Genomic DNA, 17,500 nt, shown 5'->3' with positions numbered 1-17,500 from the left:
GCTGTACTAGCTACGCAAGGGTATAGATAAAAAGATTTGGCTTGTGTCAAAGATATCTGTTATATAGATACATGTAGGAACAGTTTTTGAAGATTGAATCATCCATGTCGATGACAATAGTGCTGAATATAAAGCGTTAAGGAAAACTGGCTTCATTTCCTCAGATTGTAGGCTACTTTTGGTAGTTTATTTCAAATTATGGTGTGAATAAATTTTATTTTACGGAGCTGATGTAAGTATCATATGTAATTGTGTGGGGAGATTATTTGTTTGGTAGCCTATTGGAAACGTACCTAACTCGCAATCTGTGTCAGGAATCCGAGACCCGTTTAAGCCTAATGGTATTGTACCAACCGGTATCAGGACAACTGCCCCCGGGACAACTGCTAAACTGCCCCCGTAGGAAAACTGCCCCCGGGACAATTGCCCTCGTAAAACCCCTGGACAATGGTGTAAAAAAATAAAAATACATAACTAATAAAACCAATGTTTTATTATTGTTAATAAAAAATACATGATTTAAAAATAAATTTTAAGAAGATAACATTATATACTAAAATTTGTACATAGATGGGTTGCAAAAATATTGAAAAGGGATTTAAATACTAGAATTTTAAATTGTGGGCTATGTATCTCAAAAATTCCAATACATCGCGGATCTCAAATTCTTGCACAATGTTTGCTATTCGTATGCTAGAATCCTGATAGCGTTTCCGCTTAGGAGGTACTGGATGCCCAGCAAGTATTTGATTAATTATGATGCTGGATATTGCCTGTTCTCTCGTCACCACCCCCAGAAATTTCCATATATTTGGATGAAATGACGTAACGCTTGCTTGCATATGGTTATGCCAGCCTTCTACTGTGTGACGGGCCGAGAGAAGGTTGTGAACTCAAAGGCAGGATGCAATCAACCGAGTTATAATATTATAGAACACTCTCCTTTACATACAAAACCTCAAGGCAACAGGACATAACATGTTTACAAGACAGACAATGTCACAGAGGAAAATCGGAGACGTGAATTTTCATGTTCGTTTTAGTGCGAGGGAAAAGTGCAGATACAAGCATAATATATACAAAAGGAATTATGTACAATTGTGTGACACACGGTTGGTACATGGCTCCCCCCCTAAAAATTACATACTGTACATGTTAAATAGGGCGCCCTGATCTAGAGAGGCGAACTGTAGGCGGGTCATCTGGCAGAAGATAAGCAGGTTTTAGACGATCAATGGAGACCCAGTCTTCTTTGCCCCGAATGTTTAGGAGGAATGCTTTCGGACTGCGTCGGATCACAAGGAAAGGGCCCGTGTAAGGGGGCGTTAGTGGTGGCTTGCTGGTGTCGTTGCGCAGGAAGACGTGCGTTGCAGAGTGCAAGTCCGTTGGTATGTGATGCTTCGCTGGGGGCTTGTAAGTCTCCGTGCCGGAGTAAATTTTCCCACGACGTGACGTATGCGCTGGAGATCGTCGGAGGAGGTTGTAGAAGGAAAAAATTCGGCAGGGACCCAGGGAAGCTGATTAAACCAGTTGCAATCCTTGCAGCGGGACATCAAAGCTGCTTTGAGGGTGCGATGAAAACGTTCAACCATTCCATTGGCAGCGGGGTTGTAGGCCGTTGTCTGATGTAGGGTGATGCCCAGGAGATTTGCTAATGACGTCCACAATTGAGAGGTGAAAGTGGTTCCCCTGTCAGAAGTAATATGCTCAGGGATACCGAATCTTGAAATCCATCCAGAGAGTAAGGCAGATGTACATGAGGCGGACGTTGCAGTTTCCATGGGAATGGCTTCAGGCCAACGAGTGGAGCGGTCGATGACGGTAAACAGGTAACGATGTCCTTGTGATGTGGGTAGGGGGCCTACAACGTCGACGTGAATGTGTGCGAAACGACGCTGAGGTTGAGGAAAGGTGCCCACTCCTGAATCCGTGTGTCGATGTACTTTGGAAGTTTGGCAAGAAGTACAGGCGTGGACCCAATCCTTAGCATCCTTAGAAATGCCGTGCCAAATGAACTTTGCCTTCAGCAGCTGTGCAGTAGAACGGCACGAGGGATGTGAAAGGCCGTGAATGAAATCAAACACCTGTCGGCACATGGGAGCAGGAATCCAAGGTCGCGGTCTACCAGTACTGACGTCACAGAGGAGGGTGGTGTTGGAGTCTTCGAGGGGAAAGTCTTCCCAACGGAGGGACGTGCAGGATGTCCTACAAGCTTGATACTCTGGATCCTGTCGTTGGGCTTCAGCCAGGGCGTTGTAATCCAATCCCAGTTGAACGGCAGCCAACGTGTTTCTTGACAGAGCATCGGCAACGGGATTCATTTTCCCAGGGACGTATTGGAGGGGGCAATTGTATTCAGCCACGGCGGAGAGATGTCGGCGTTGACGGGCGGACCAGGCGTCAGACTGTCAAGTGAAGGCGTGCACCAGAGGCATGTGGTCTGTGCGAATGACGAAGGGCGTACCTTCTAAGAAATGGCGAAAGTGACGGACAGCCAAGTGCACCGCCAGCAATTCTCGATCGAAGGTAGAATAACCCGATTCTGCCTTGGACAGTTTTCTGCTGAAGAAGGCCAATGGGCGGGGCGAGCCTTTGACCACCTGCTCGAGTACTGCACCAATAGCGACGTCGCTGGCATCGGTGGAGAGAAGGAGAGGGGCGTGTGGGATAGGAAAAGTGAGAGCCGCAGCAGTTGATAGGGCCTTCTTTGCATTGCAGAAGGCTGCTTCTTGAAGGGGACCCCACTTCAGGTCCTTTGGCTTGCCCTTGAGGGAGGCGTAGAGGGGAGCAAGAGTGGCGGCAATGGCTGGCAGAAAACGGTGATAATAGTTGATCACGCCCAAGAATTCCTGCAGAGCTTTGACGGTCGAGGGCGCGGGGAAGTTCTGAACGGCTGCTACCTTCTCAGGGAGGGGATGGACTCCTTCAGGAGTGATACGGTGCCCTAAGAACGACACTTCGTTGGCGCCAAAGGTACACTTGTCGTACCGGACTACAAGGCCATTTTGTTGCAGGCGGTCGAGCACGATGCGCAGGTGACGGAGGTGTTCCTCTTTTGAGGAGGAGAACACAAGTATGTCGTCCACATAACATACACAGAAAGGGAGGACCCCTAAGATGCCATCCATGAGACGTTGAAACGTTGCCCCAGCATTACGAAGGCCAAAACAGGAGTAATTGAAGGTGTATGTACCAAACGGAGTGGTGATGGCGGTCTTGGGGATGTCTTCTGGGTTCATAGGCACCTGATAATACCCCTTCAGGAGGTCGAGCGTAGAGAAAACCTTCGCTTTGTGCAGGTAGGAGGTCACGTCGGCAATGTTTGGGAGGGGGTAGTGATCCGGTTCTGTTTGTATGTTCAGGCGCCTGTAATCCCCGCACGGACGGAGGGAGCCGTCTTTCTTCAGAACGATGTGTAAGGGTGACGACCATGGGCTGGAGGCCTTTTGGCAAAGGCCCATTTCCTCCATTTCGGCGAACGTCTGTTTGGCGGCTGCCAATCGTTCCGGTGCCAGACGTCTGAATTTTGCGAAGACTGGGGGTCCCGTCATCTTGATATGGTGATAAATACCGTGCTTGGCAGGAACCGTGGGCGTTTGGCGAAGTTCTGGACGGAAAACTTCCGGGTACGACGTGAGGAGGTGGGCGTAGGCATCCGTGGGTGCGCTGATGTGGAGAGCGAGGTCAGAGGGGGCGGGTTGAAGAGGTGTCGACAAGTACGAGTCTGCGTTGACCAATCGTCGGTGGGCGACATCGACCAGAAGGTGGAAATGAGAGAGGAAATCCGCACCGAGGATTGGCATTGTGATGTCAGCAACGAGAAACTTCCAATTGAATTTACCGTTTCCGAACGATAATATGAGGTTCTCGTAACCGTAGGTGGGTATCGCAGATCCGTTGGCAGCTACCAAGCGGACGTCGGCAGATGTAGACAGACTACGTCCTGCCTTGAAGAGTTTCCTTGGCAAAAGAGAACGACAAGCACCCGTGTCTACCAAAAATCGCACGCCCGTTCCTGCATCCTGTAAAAAGAAAAGATTAGAAACACGGGAGGCCACCGCCACAAGCGATGGCCTACTTACACGTTTTTTGGCCACTGACAATCCTTGGCACATTTCTTCGCGGTTGCCCCGAATCTGAAGTGGTAGTAGCAAAACTGCGGCGGATGGGAGGTAGTAAGTGGCTGTAGAAGTCGTTCGTTGGGGCGCGAGCGATTGGTGGGTGGTGGGCGGCTTTGTCGCCGCTTCGGCACGTCACAGGGTAGGCGTGTATGTCCTACGGCATTCATGCCAGCTTCGGTTGACGTTGAATAGGCATCCTCGTCGTCAGGGGTGGAGGCGTTGATGGAGGTCTTGAAGTGGCTGTCCATAAGGGCGTCGGCTTTGGTCATCAAGTCCTTTATGGGTAAACTATCGACATCGGGTATGGCAGCGCGTACGGGTTCGGGTAAACGGCGTATCCAAAGGGCACGAAGTAGGTTCACCTCACGAGGAGAGCCGTCTGCGGCAGGTTGAAGGCGAGCGATACTGGTCATTTCCCTGAGGGCAAACGAAGCCCTTTGGTCCCCCAACGGTTGTTGCGAGAGCTGAAAAAGCTTTGCTATACGGGCGGCTGGCGACGGCGAGTACTGCTGCAGAAGGTATGTTTTGAGGGCGTCATACGCTATTGGGGTGTCTCCTTGTTCACAAAGCCAGTCGGATATTTCTGGGAAGGTGTCCTCGGGTATCGCCGCGAGAACATAATCCGCTTTGGTGGTTGAGCGAGTCACCACCCTGATACGAAACTGGACTTCTGCGCGCTGAAACCAAGCAAACGCCTCTCCGCTGGCAAACGATGAAAGTTTGAATGGAGCGGCCGCAGCACCAACTGCCGTAGAGTCCGCCATAGTACTACCAACGATGAAGGGGCGAGGGGGTGGGGGTGGAAGGCGGTGGGAGCGAGTCGACTTCCGGGGTCACCAATGTGACGGGCCGAGAGAAGGTTGTGAACTCAAAGGCAGGATGCAATCAACTGAGTTATAATATTATAGAACACTCTCCTTTATATACAAAACCTCAAGGCAACAGGACATAACATGTTTACAAGACAGACAATGTCACAGAGGAAAACCGGAGACGTGAATTTTCATGTTCGTTTTAGTGCGAGGGAAAAGCGCAGATACAAGCATAATATATACAAAAGGAATCATGTACAATTGTGTGACACACGGTTGGTACAACGGCGTTGTTTGTTCGAGGTAAATCTTCAACAACACGAGTATACATACTCCACATGCTTATAGGGAAACGTGGCTGTCTCCTTGTATTTCGACGTCTTCTGCCGATGTATGTATCTTCAAAATAATCTATTATTGCATCAGCCTCAGGTGGCAACATCTCTTGTAGTTTCTCAAACGCTTCAATAACTTTTTCTGCGGGAACAAACGCTAATGCAGGAATCATACGTATTTGCAAGGAAAAATCGGTGTCAGTTTGGAATTTAGCTTGGAGACCTTCATTTTGCACCTTACGGTATATGCTTTGAGATAAGTGGTAAAAACATCCTTTAACAGTTACGTTGGGGAAAATCTCTTCAATAGCACTCCTAGCAGCTTGTTCAAAGTCTATTAGGAAGGTCTTTGGATTAAGTCTAGGGTTTATAGTGACGAGATTTTGAAAGATATCTTTCAGAAGGTAAGCAATGAATAGTGTACAATTGGTAAAATAACTCGGGTACAATCTTAAAGGTACCTTCACCAAACCAATTATCTGATTTCTCCAGAAGGCTAATGTTTGTTGGTGTTAAAAATAAAAGGATACACTGCTCAATCAATCCACTATCATAAAGAAGAAAATCTTCACCACTAGAAGTTTTCTTGTACTCGGAAGGAATGACCATGTCTCTTAGGTTTGATGGGATGATGAGGAGCGCCAGCAGCTTGTTTGTAGCGCCTTATTGCACGACGAATATGTCTCACCGGCGGTAGCTGAGTTGCGGCACCGCTTAATATCGACTCAACTGTTTGGGAAATTATTTGCTGTGCAGTCTCTTCGGTATCAATAGATTTAGCCTTTATTTCCTGTTGTACTAACAAGACTTCACGGCGGGGTTGGTCAACAGCATGGGTGTGATCATTTACATAGCCAACTACTTCATTTTCACAAACTTTTACTTTCGCTTTACAGTTATTATGGCGGCGTTTTTCACATTCATAAGATGTAACATTATTTGCCAATTCCTTCTGCTTCACATAGATGTATCCTACATAAATAAGCTTCATTTTTCCACGTTCACTTTTGACGAACTCCGTGATGGGTTATGTTACTTCTTGTATTTCTTTCGAAAATAAACGATAACTCGTACGACCGATTAGACACTGGATCCTTCTTACTTTCTTTTTTTTTTTTGTAAACATTTGTTTGACTATACAGAATTAGCCAATTGGCGATAGCTTTCGAAAATAAACTATAACTCGTACGACCGATTACCTAATTAGGAAATAACTACATAAATGGTAATAAATTTAGGAAATACTAATTACGTAAATGGCAATATGGGGGGCAATTTTCCGGGGGGCAGTAGTCCTACGGGGGCAATTGTCCTGGGGGCAGTTGTCGGGGGGCAGCTGTCCTGGGGGTAGTTGTCTCGGGGGCGGTTGTCCTAGATCCGTACCAACCGTGTGTCACACGATCGTACATAGTAACGACATTTCATTTTGTGTACATATTATGCTTGTATCTTCACTCTCCCCTCCCACTAAAAAGAACCTGAATAAACATGCCTGTTTTTCTCACCGTTAACTGTTAACCGGTTGAACAGGAAATTTCCTGTTGCATTGAGATTTTGTATATAAAGGTGAGTGTTCTATAATAAATTTTCTCAGTTGCTTTTATCCTGTCTTTGAGTCACAGCCTTCTCTCGGCTCGTCATAGTATCTAGTAATATATGCAACCACACCATTCTTGTGAGCTAGGGCTGGGGGTTTGGGGTAGCCGGAAGGTCTATTTGCTGAGCTTATTGCAGCCCTTCCTTGCCCTCCTTGTTCGTAGCCTGAGTGGAGAGGCGGCTTGGCCGCTGGTCATACGTATATATTTAGGGCCAGTCTCTAGAAGATTGTCCTGTCTGTTGTTTCAACATTTAAACGGGTCACATCAAACCAGCTACCTACGAATCTCGCTACTATAATTAGACTATAAAATTTAATGGGATGGGATATTGAAGTTTATATTTTTCAGATTACTATACATGTTAAATTACTGCCATAATAATATTCTTGGCCAGTTCTGATGCACGCATTTCTCTGTTGTTCTAAGATAGACTTACTTCACATTTGTAAAATTTTTAACTTATTTACTTTGCCTGTTTGTTCAGTAGTAGTTTAGTGAGAGCAAAATATGTATATATTAACACATATGTCAAAGTTTGTAAATACACAGAAGATTGCAGGTCTCTTTCATGCAAATGCAAATATTTGATAGAAGGGATTGGACCATTATACAAACCTTTTCAAAGACATATTTGGTGGTCCTGTTGGCAGGCATTTATTTATAACTAAGGTTTAGTAAGATATCCAACAGAGAATGGGAAAGCTGGCAGAATGACAGTTGATCTAGTATAATTGGAAATATCTCTACAAAGCGATTGACGAACCCCCACTTTCAGTGTTTTCTGACCTGATACCACACAGACCTCCCCTTGGGGCCAGCTAGCAGTGTCCATGTAGGGTCAAATCTAGTAGCACTAGTTGTACTAAGAGACACAGAATCATTTAAGCTATATTTTCATTAGTACAATACTTCAGATCTTTTATGGTTAGGTCTCTTTGGTTGTTAATCATAAAATTGATGGTTGTTTCTAACTAAATTATCTAACGCTCTTGCAAAGTAGATATCTTCATTGATTTCAGAGATAGGATGTAGATGGCTAATGTACATAGGTTCATTTGGAAAATTTTCCTTATTCACTCCCTAAACAATTGAAGACATATGTGACATGGGTAAATCGTAGTAGGAAGCACGAAGTAGGTGAATACTGCTCCAGGAGGTATGTTTTAAGGGCGTCATACACTATTAGGACTTCCCCTTGGTCACAAAGCCAATCAGAGATTTCTAGGAAAGTGTCCTCGTGGATTGCAGCTAGGACATGGTCTGCTTTGCTGGTTGAGCGAGTCATGCCCTTGATGTGCTACTGAACTTCGGCGTGCTAGAACCAGACAAACCCTTCCTTGCTGGTGAAGAGGGCCAGTTTCATTGAGGTGGCGTGTGTTGAAGTCAGGTTCGGTGGTTGATTGACTGATTTAAAGTTTTCAGGCATCCTGACATCTAAGATCATTGACGCCAATATCAATCAGTCTATATATATATATGAAAAATTAAAGAATATTCAATTAAAACCATAAAAGTTTAATGTCATAGTAAAAGTTAAATAGTTTTCAGAAGATCTGCTTCTGAAATAAATCTAAAAATGCCACTTGCATAGTAGGACACATCATGTCCAAGAATCTTGGCAAGGATGAACCTGCCACCCTCACCTCGAGCCTCAAATAAATATCTATTCCTCAAGTTATTATAATTGGGGCATTCGGTCAACAAATGCCTCACTGTTAGAGGTTACCAAACAGTCGTCACAATATGGTTGGTGTCGGCCCTTCAGCAGAAACTCGTGTGTCAACCGAGTGTGACCAATAAGGAGACGACAAAGAGATGTCTCCCATTTTCGGGGCATCGTGTCATACCTTCACGGAGATATGACATTTGTTACTTCTCTCATTTTATTGCCATCTAGACTATCCCAGTGCTGTTGCCATTTATTGCAAAGCAATTTCTTGATGTTAGGTAGGAAGTCATTACACGGTATGGGATACCTTCTTGGCACCAACTCTGATGCTGCATTCTTCGCCAATGAATCTGCCTTCTCATTCCCAGACACACCTACATGTCCTGGAACTCAACAAAATCGAACCATTATGCCTCTCTTTCCAATAATAACAATCCATTCTAAAATCTTTAAAACTAGAGGGTTACTAGAATTAAAAACTTCTAAAGCTTGAAGGACACTCCTTGCATCACTAAAAACGGTAAATTGCCCTCCTTTTCCAACACTATTTTCTCAACAGCGGTTAGTATGTCATACAGTTTGGCAGTAAATATTGAAGCTGTTAGAGGAAGTGCACCTCTACAATTAAAATCATTACCATGTACTCCAAATCCGATGCCAGCATCAGATTTGGAGCCATCAGTATATATAGATTTCGATCCCCTATATTCTTCAACCTGGATTCTAAGTCAGTCATATTCTTCTTAACTCCAATAAAATATTTATAAAAAGACATCTCTGGTAACTTCCATGGAGGCGTTGATGATACCTTAAATGGAAGCACCTTAATTCTAATTATATCAAGACTGTTTAAAAATTGTTTCACTCAAAACCCATAAGGTTGAGGAGATTTTGGGTGCAACTCAAAGTATGTTGAGTGACTTACATGGCTTGCAGTCTGAAAGGCTAAAGAATTAGGGAGTCTTTGCAATCTAAACCAATACCGAATAATAGCAGAAATTCGGTAAAGATCTAGAGGTAACTCTCCAGCATCAACAAGGAGACTTGGGATAGGTGAGGTTTTAAACGCTCCTGTGGACAATCTAATACCACCATGATGTATTGAATCTAATATCTTTAACCGGCTTGGGGTGGCTGAGGAGTATATTTCACATCCGTAACTGATTTTGGAAAAAATCAAGGCCTTGTATAATTTCAAAATAGTATTACGGTCTGCCCCCCATGATGTATGGGACAATACTTTTAAAATATTCAAAGCCTCGAGACATTTAGCTTTTAACGCTTTTAAGTGAGAAACCCATGTAAGCTTACAATCAAATATTAATCCTAAAAATTTAGCTTCACTTGCACATGGTATCCGTTGACCTTTAATGTATATATCCGGGTCTGGATGTACTCCCTGGATACGACAAAAATGGACAATAGTAGTTTTACTTATCGAGAACTTAAATCCATTCATATCGGCCCACTGGATAATTTTGTCAATTGAGAGTTGTATTTTTCTCCCATTAATTGCTAGTGCAAAAAGGGTTACACTCAGCACACTCCCCTGAGGAACTCCTTCCTGACACTTACTCTCTCAAAGAGCTTCCCCCACTCTCACTTGAAAAACTCTATTTGAAAGAAATGCCTGAATAAATAGTGGCAGCTCTCTTCTCAATCCCAATTCATGATTTTTTTTAAGTATACCATATCTCCAAGTGGTATCATATGCCTTTTCAAGGTCAAAAAAGACTGTCACATGGTGCTGTTTGGAAGCAAATGCTTCACAAATAGAGGACTCACGTCTTATTAACACATCAGTCGTTGAGTGCATTTTTCTGAATCCACACTTGAGTCGGTGATAAAATACCCTTCTTTTCAAGGTACCACATCAGTTTTGCATTGACCATCTTCTCCATAATTTTACATAGACAAGATGTCAATGCAATAGGTTGGTAGTTTGCTGCTAAAAACTTGTTCTTACCGGGTTTTATAAAGGCTAAAATAATGGCTAGTTCCCAAACACTTGGATAACTATGATCATGTCATATTCTATTGATAATGCTTAAAATAAATACCTTTGTATTAAAATGTACATGTTTAATCATTGCATATGGAATTCCATCGGGTCCAGGGGTTGTATCGTTACAGGTGGAAAGTGCCGAATCATGTTCTCTTTCAGTGAAAGGAGTATTATATGACTCTTCCCTTCCTGGTGCAAAATTTAAAATTTTCTTTTTTTCAATGCTCCTGTACTGGTGACAAGTAGCTGCTACAATCTTGCACGATACATTTGAAAAATGGTCAGCCAGGGCATTGCTAACTTCATTTCCTTCAGTCACATACTGACCATTCTCTTTCAACACTGGTGGTGGGTTTGGGGTGAATTTGCCTGCAATCTTTTTTACTTTCCTCCATACAGAAGATGGTGGTGTTCTACTATTAATGGAGGAAACAAAAGCCACCCAAGATTGGCGTCTAGCATCTTTCATGGCACGACGGAACTGTGCTCTACACTTTTTGTAAGTTATTAAATTTTCATCCGTACGGCGTCTACGCAATCTAGTCTGAGATTTTCTGGTGGCTCTGTGCAAGGCTGTTAATTCTGAAGACCACCACGGGACTGGTCGTCTTTAGAATAGTCCTGTGGTTTTGGGAATCGAATTGATTCCTGCTGTATGGAGAGTTCCATTCAGTAGGTCCATGGCATCATCAGTACTTTCAAACTGTTCTGCACTCCCTTCGATTTCACTAAGCTCACAAAATTTAACCCAGCCTGCCTTGTCAAGATTCCATCGTGGCGATCTTTGTAAAGGCGGACCATTGTTGGTGTTTATAATGATTGGTGCATCCTCCAATCAAAATCAAGAAGGCAGTTAGAGCTTGCAATTGAAACGTCAATGCATGACAAGGTACCTGTCTGAACATGGAAGTGCGTGGGCTCTCCCGTATTAAAGAGTCCCACATCCCCATCTCCACAATTGATGAGATAATATTACCCCTTGTGTTTGCCAAAACATCACCCCACAAAGGATGTCTACCATTCATATCTCCCAGTAAGAGAAATGGTTGAGGGAGTTGTTGAATGACCTCTGCTAAATCATCATATAAGATATTATCATTTGGAGGTAAGTACAGAGAGCATATTGTATATTTTCTCCCTATATCAATTTGTACAACCACTGCCTGTAGGGTTGTACATATAGACATAAGTATTTGGGGAACATCTCGACGAACGTACATGAGACTTCCGCCATGGCTCCCTGCTTGATGACTATATGATGTTCTATAGCTAACATACTCTCAAGGGCTAGGAGTGTTAGCAACAAGCATACTTTCCTGTAGACATACAATTATGGGGGAATATTCATGAATTAGAAGCTTAAGTTCTTCAAATTTCGCCCTTAAACCCTGACAGTTCCATTGCATGCAAAATGGAGGAGAAAACTATGGATTATTTCTGGAAGACATCTTGGATGAGGTCTTCCCATTAGCAGTTTTTAATATAACATTATTTCCTGTAGGTTTCTTCAGAGATGGTCTTGTTATGTTGGGTTTTTGTTGGGTTTTACGATTGTGTTTTTCTTTGTATCCTTTTGATCTATTTGTTGAGGTGGATGGTGGACCGCAACTTGAATTTCTGATTTATTTAAATTGTCTTCTGGTTGATTGGAAACATCAACAGACAAAACATCATATTTATTTGATGACATAACTCTAATATTTCTTATGGAAGGGGGTGAGAGAGATGGAGGTCTCTCTCTTTTATGATTAATAGGTTGTGAGTTACCAGGTTTTTGTACTTTCCCCACTATAGGTACACCTGATAACTTGGTTTCAGGTGGAATCTCCATTAAATCAGGCAAGGATATGGCCTGCAAGAGGTTAGTACTATCCTTTGTAATGGGGGACAAAGGTTTGATAGTGGTGGGCAATGTCTCTTTGTTGATGCTCAATGATAAATCTTTAGGAGGAGATATTCTTGTCTTATGCAGCACTTTATCAATAGATGGTGAATTGATTTTTCGAGAACTACCTACAGTAGTAGGTGGGTGAGATGATTACCGAGGAACTTTTTCTCCTGTTTTTGATGTCTTTGCATAGGTATTAAATTTATTTAATAGTCTCTTGGCATGCCTCACGCTTACATGTTCAATAATTGATTTATTGAGGGCAGCCTCTTCTAACTTATAAAACTGGCAGCTCCTATTATTAGATTTATGATTAGAGTCGCAGTTTAAGCACCTTGCCTCAAGTGTACATTCCCCATGGTAAATATTGGCGCAAGTATTACAGATTTTATCATTCTTGCAAACTTTGGAAGGATGCCCAAATTTAAAGCAATGATAACATAGCAGTGGCTTCTGCTTAAAAGGTTGAACTCTAATCCTTTCATTTTCTATGTCTATGTGGAAAGGTACATCAGCATCCTGGAAAGTAAGAACAATCATTGATGTTCCAGGTACTTTATGTACTTTCCACACAGATAGTGGACACATAGCCAATATCTCCTCTTCGGTAAATTCATATAGATCCCTATTGAAAACCACTCCCCTTCCATAGCTAAAGTTTAGATGGGGTTTGATGTCCAATTTTATACCATCATTTACTGTCTTCAAATTGGACAATATAACAGACTGTGTGTATGACTTAGCCTTTATCAAGTAACTTTTCTTACCGAATCGAGATATATCTCCAGGTGCGATCGTTCCTACCTTCCTCTGAAGAAATTTGCAGATCTTGAAATAATTTTTACGTACCTCCTGTAGATTGAGCAAGAAGACCCATTGGTGGTTTTGGCTTTCTTTGGGATGGCATATCTACCCTTCCTGGTGCAAAATTTAAAATTTTCTTTTTTTCAATGCTCCTGTACTGGTGACAAGTAGCTGCTACAATCTTGCACGATACATTTGAAAAATGGTCAGCCAGGGCATTGCTAACTTCATTTCCTTCAGTCACATACTGACCATTCTCTTTCAACACTGGTGGTGGGTTTGGGGTGAATTTGCCTGCAATCTTTTTTACTTTCCTCCATACAGAAGATGGTGGTGTTCTACTATTAATGGAGGAAACAAAAGCCACCCAAGATTGGCGTCTAGCATCTTTCATGGCACGACGGAACTGTGCTCTACACTTTTTGTAAGTTATTAAATTTTCATCCGTACCGCGTCTACGCAATCTAGTCTGAGATTTTCTGGTGGCTCTGTGCAAGGCTGTTAATTCTGAAGACCACCACGGGACTGGTCGTCTTTAGAATAGTCCTGTGGTTTTGGGAATCGAATTGATTCCTGCTGTATGGAGAGTTCCATTCAGTAGGTCCATGGCATCATCAGTACTTTCAAACTGTTCTGCACTCCCTTCGATTTCACTAAGCTCACAAAATTTAACCCAGCCTGCCTTGTCAAGATTCCATCGTGGCGATCTTTGTAAAGGCGGACCATTGTTGGTGTTTATAATGATTGGTGCATCCTCCAATCAAAATCAAGAAGGCAGTTAGAGCTTGCAATTGAAACGTCAATGCATGACAAGGTACCTGTCTGAACATGGAAGTGCGTGGGCTCTCCCGTATTAAAGAGTCCCACATCCCCATCTCCACAATTGATGAGATAATATTACCCCTTGTGTTTGCCAAAACATCACCCCACAAAGGATGTCTACCATTCATATCTCCCAGTAAGAGAAATGGTTGAGGGAGTTGTTGAATGACCTCTGCTAAATCATCATATAAGATATTATCATTTGGAGGTAAGTACAGAGAGCATATTGTATATTTTCTCCCTATATCAATTTGTACAACCACTGCCTGTAGGGTTGTACATATAGACATAAGTATTTGGGGAACATCTCGACGAACGTACATGAGACTTCCGCCATGGCTCCCTGCTTGATGACTATATGATGTTCTATAGCTAACATACTCTCAAGGGCTAGGAGTGTTAGCAACAAGCATACTTTCCTGTAGACATACAATTATGGGGGAATATTCATGAATTAGAAGCTTAAGTTCTTCAAATTTCGCCCTTAAACCCTGACAGTTCCATTGCATGCAAAATGGAGGAGAAAACTATGGATTATTTCTGGAAGACATCTTGGATGAGGTCTTCCCATTAGCAGTTTTTAATATAACATTATTTCCTGTAGGTTTCTTCAGAGATGGTCTTGTTATGTTGGGTTTTTGTTGGGTTTTACGATTGTGTTTTTCTTTGTATCCTTTTGATCTATTTGTTGAGGTGGATGGTGGACCGCAACTTGAATTTCTGATTTATTTAAATTGTCTTCTGGTTGATTGGAAACATCAACAGACAAAACATCATGTTTATTTGATGACATAACTCTAATATTTCTTATGGAAGGGGGTGAGAGAGATGGAGGTCTCTCTCTTTTATGATTAATAGGTTGTGAGTTACCAGGTTTTTGTACTTTCCCCACTATAGGTACACCTGATAACTTGGTTTCAGGTGGAATCTCCATTAAATCAGGCAAGGATATGGCCTGCAAGAGGTTAGTACTATCCTTTGTAATGGGGGACAAAGGTTTGATAGTGGTGGGCAATGTCTCTTTGTTGATGCTCAATGATAAATCTTTAGGAGGAGATATTCTTGTCTTATGCAGCACTTTATCAATAGATGGTGAATTGATTTTTCGAGAACTACCTACAGTAGTAGGTGGGTGAGATGATTACCGAGGAACTTTTTCTCCTGTTTTTGATGTCTTTGCATAGGTATTAAATTTATTTAATAGTCTCTTGGCATGCCTCACGCTTACATGTTCAATAATTGATTTATTGAGGGCAGCCTCTTCTAACTTATAAAACTGGCAGCTCCTATTATTAGATTTATGATTAGAGTCGCAGTTTAAGCACCTTGCCTCAAGTGTACATTCCCCATGGTAAATATTGGCGCAAGTATTACAGATTTTATCATTCTTGCAAACTTTGGAAGGATGCCCAAATTTAAAGCAATGATAACATAGCAGTGGCTTCTGCTTAAAAGGTTGAACTCTAATCCTTTCATTTTCTATGTCTATGTGGAAAGGTACATCAGCATCCTGGAAAGTAAGAACAATCATTGATGTTCCAGGTACTTTATGTACTTTCCACACAGATAGTGGACACATAGCCAATATCTCCTCTTCGGTAAATTCATATAGATCCCTATTGAAAACCACTCCCCTTCCATAGCTAAAGTTTAGATGGGGTTTGATGTCCAATTTTATACCATCATTTACTGTCTTCAAATTGGACAATATAACAGACTGTGTGTATGACTTAGCCTTTATCAAGTAACTTTTCTTACCGAATCGAGATATATCTCCAGGTGCGATCGTTCCTACCTTCCTCTGAAGAAATTTGCAGATCTTGAAATAATTTTTACGTACCTCCTGTAGATTGAGCAAGAAGACCCATTGGTGGTTTTGGCTTTCTTTGGGATGGCATATCTACCCTTCCTGGTGCAAAATTTAAAATTTTCTTTTTTTCAATGCTCCTGTACTGGTGACAAGTAGCTGCTACAATCTTGCACGATACATTTGAAAAATGGTCAGCCAGGGCATTGCTAACTTCATTTCCTTCAGTCACATACTGACCATTCTCTTTCAACACTGGTGGTGGGTTTGGGGTGAATTTGCCTGCAATCTTTTTTACTTTCCTCCATACAGAAGATGGTGGTGTTCTACTATTAATGGAGGAAACAAAAGCCACCCAAGATTGGCGTCTAGCATCTTTCATGGCACGACGGAACTGTGCTCTACACTTTTTGTAAGTTATTAAATTTTCATCCGTACGGCGTCTACGCAATCTAGTCTGAGATTTTCTGGTGGCTCTGTGCAAGGCTGTTAATTCTGAAGACCACCACGGGACTGGTCGTCTTTAGAATAGTCCTGTGGTTTTGGGAATCGAATTGATTCCTGCTGTATGGAGAGTTCCATTCAGTAGGTCCATGGCATCATCAGTACTTTCAAACTGTTCTGCACTCCCTTCGATTTCACTAAGCTCACAAAATTTAACCCAGCCTGCCTTGTCAAGATTCCATCGTGGCGATCTTTGTAAAGGCGGACCATTGTTGGTGTTTATAATGATTGGTGCATCCTCCAATCAAAATCAAGAAGGCAGTTAGAGCTTGCAATTGAAACGTCAATGCATGACAAGGTACCTGTCTGAACATGGAAGTGCGTGGGCTCTCCCGTATTAAAGAGTCCCACATCCCCATCTCCACAATTGATGAGATAATATTACCCCTTGTGTTTGCCAAAACATCACCCCACAAAGGATGTCTACCATTCATATCTCCCAGTAAGAGAAATGGTTGAGGGAGTTGTTGAATGACCTCTGCTAAATCATCATATAAGATATTATCATTTGGAGGTAAGTACAGAGAGCATATTGTATATTTTCTCCCTATATCAATTTGTACAACCACTGCCTGTAGGGTTGTACATATAGACATAAGTATTTGGGGAACATCTCGACGAACGTACATGAGACTTCCGCCATGGCTCCCTGCTTGATGACTATATGATGTTCTATAGCTAACATACTCTCAAGGGCTAGGAGTGTTAGCAACAAGCATACTTTCCTGTAGACATACAATTATGGGGGAATATTCATGAATTAGAAGCTTAAGTTCTTCAAATTTCGCCCTTAAACCCTGACAGTTCCATTGCATGCAAAATGGAGGAGAAAACTATGGATTATTTCTGGAAGACATCTTGGATGAGGTCTTCCCATTAGCAGTTTTTAATATAACATTATTTCCTGTAGGTTTCTTCAGAGATGGTCTTGTTATGTTGGGTTTTTGTTGGGTTTTACGATTGTGTTTTTCTTTGTATCCTTTTGATCTATTTGTTGAGGTGGATGGTGGACCGCAACTTGAATTTCTGATTTATTTAAATTGTCTTCTGGTTGATTGGAAACATCAACAGACAAAACATCATATTTATTTGATGACATAACTCTAATATTTCTTATGGAAGGGGGTGAGAGATG

General features: G+C 42.3%; 1 protein-coding gene across 6 annotated transcripts in view; it reads left to right on the top strand.

Moving 5' to 3' along the window:
- LOC137622377 (uncharacterized) overlaps positions 1-17,500 on the top strand; it is a 54,996-nt gene that overhangs the window by 515 nt on the left and 36,981 nt on the right. The window contains exon 1 of one of the 6 annotated variants that reach the window (XM_068352983.1): positions 32-232. The exons of 4 other annotated variants lie outside the window; for them this stretch is intronic. The gene's annotated coding sequence lies outside the window, so the exon portion shown is untranslated. Of the gene's footprint in view, positions 1-31; positions 233-17,500 lie in introns of those variants that run through there. One more of the 6 variants, XM_068352979.1, reaches the window with a different exon arrangement.

This window comes from Palaemon carinicauda, chromosome 29, assembly GCF_036898095.1.
Source record: "Palaemon carinicauda isolate YSFRI2023 chromosome 29, ASM3689809v2, whole genome shotgun sequence".
Taxonomy (NCBI): domain Eukaryota; kingdom Metazoa; phylum Arthropoda; class Malacostraca; order Decapoda; family Palaemonidae; genus Palaemon; species Palaemon carinicauda.
Note: the sequence above shows the minus strand (reverse complement) of the source record. Positions and strands in the feature narration are given on the sequence as shown.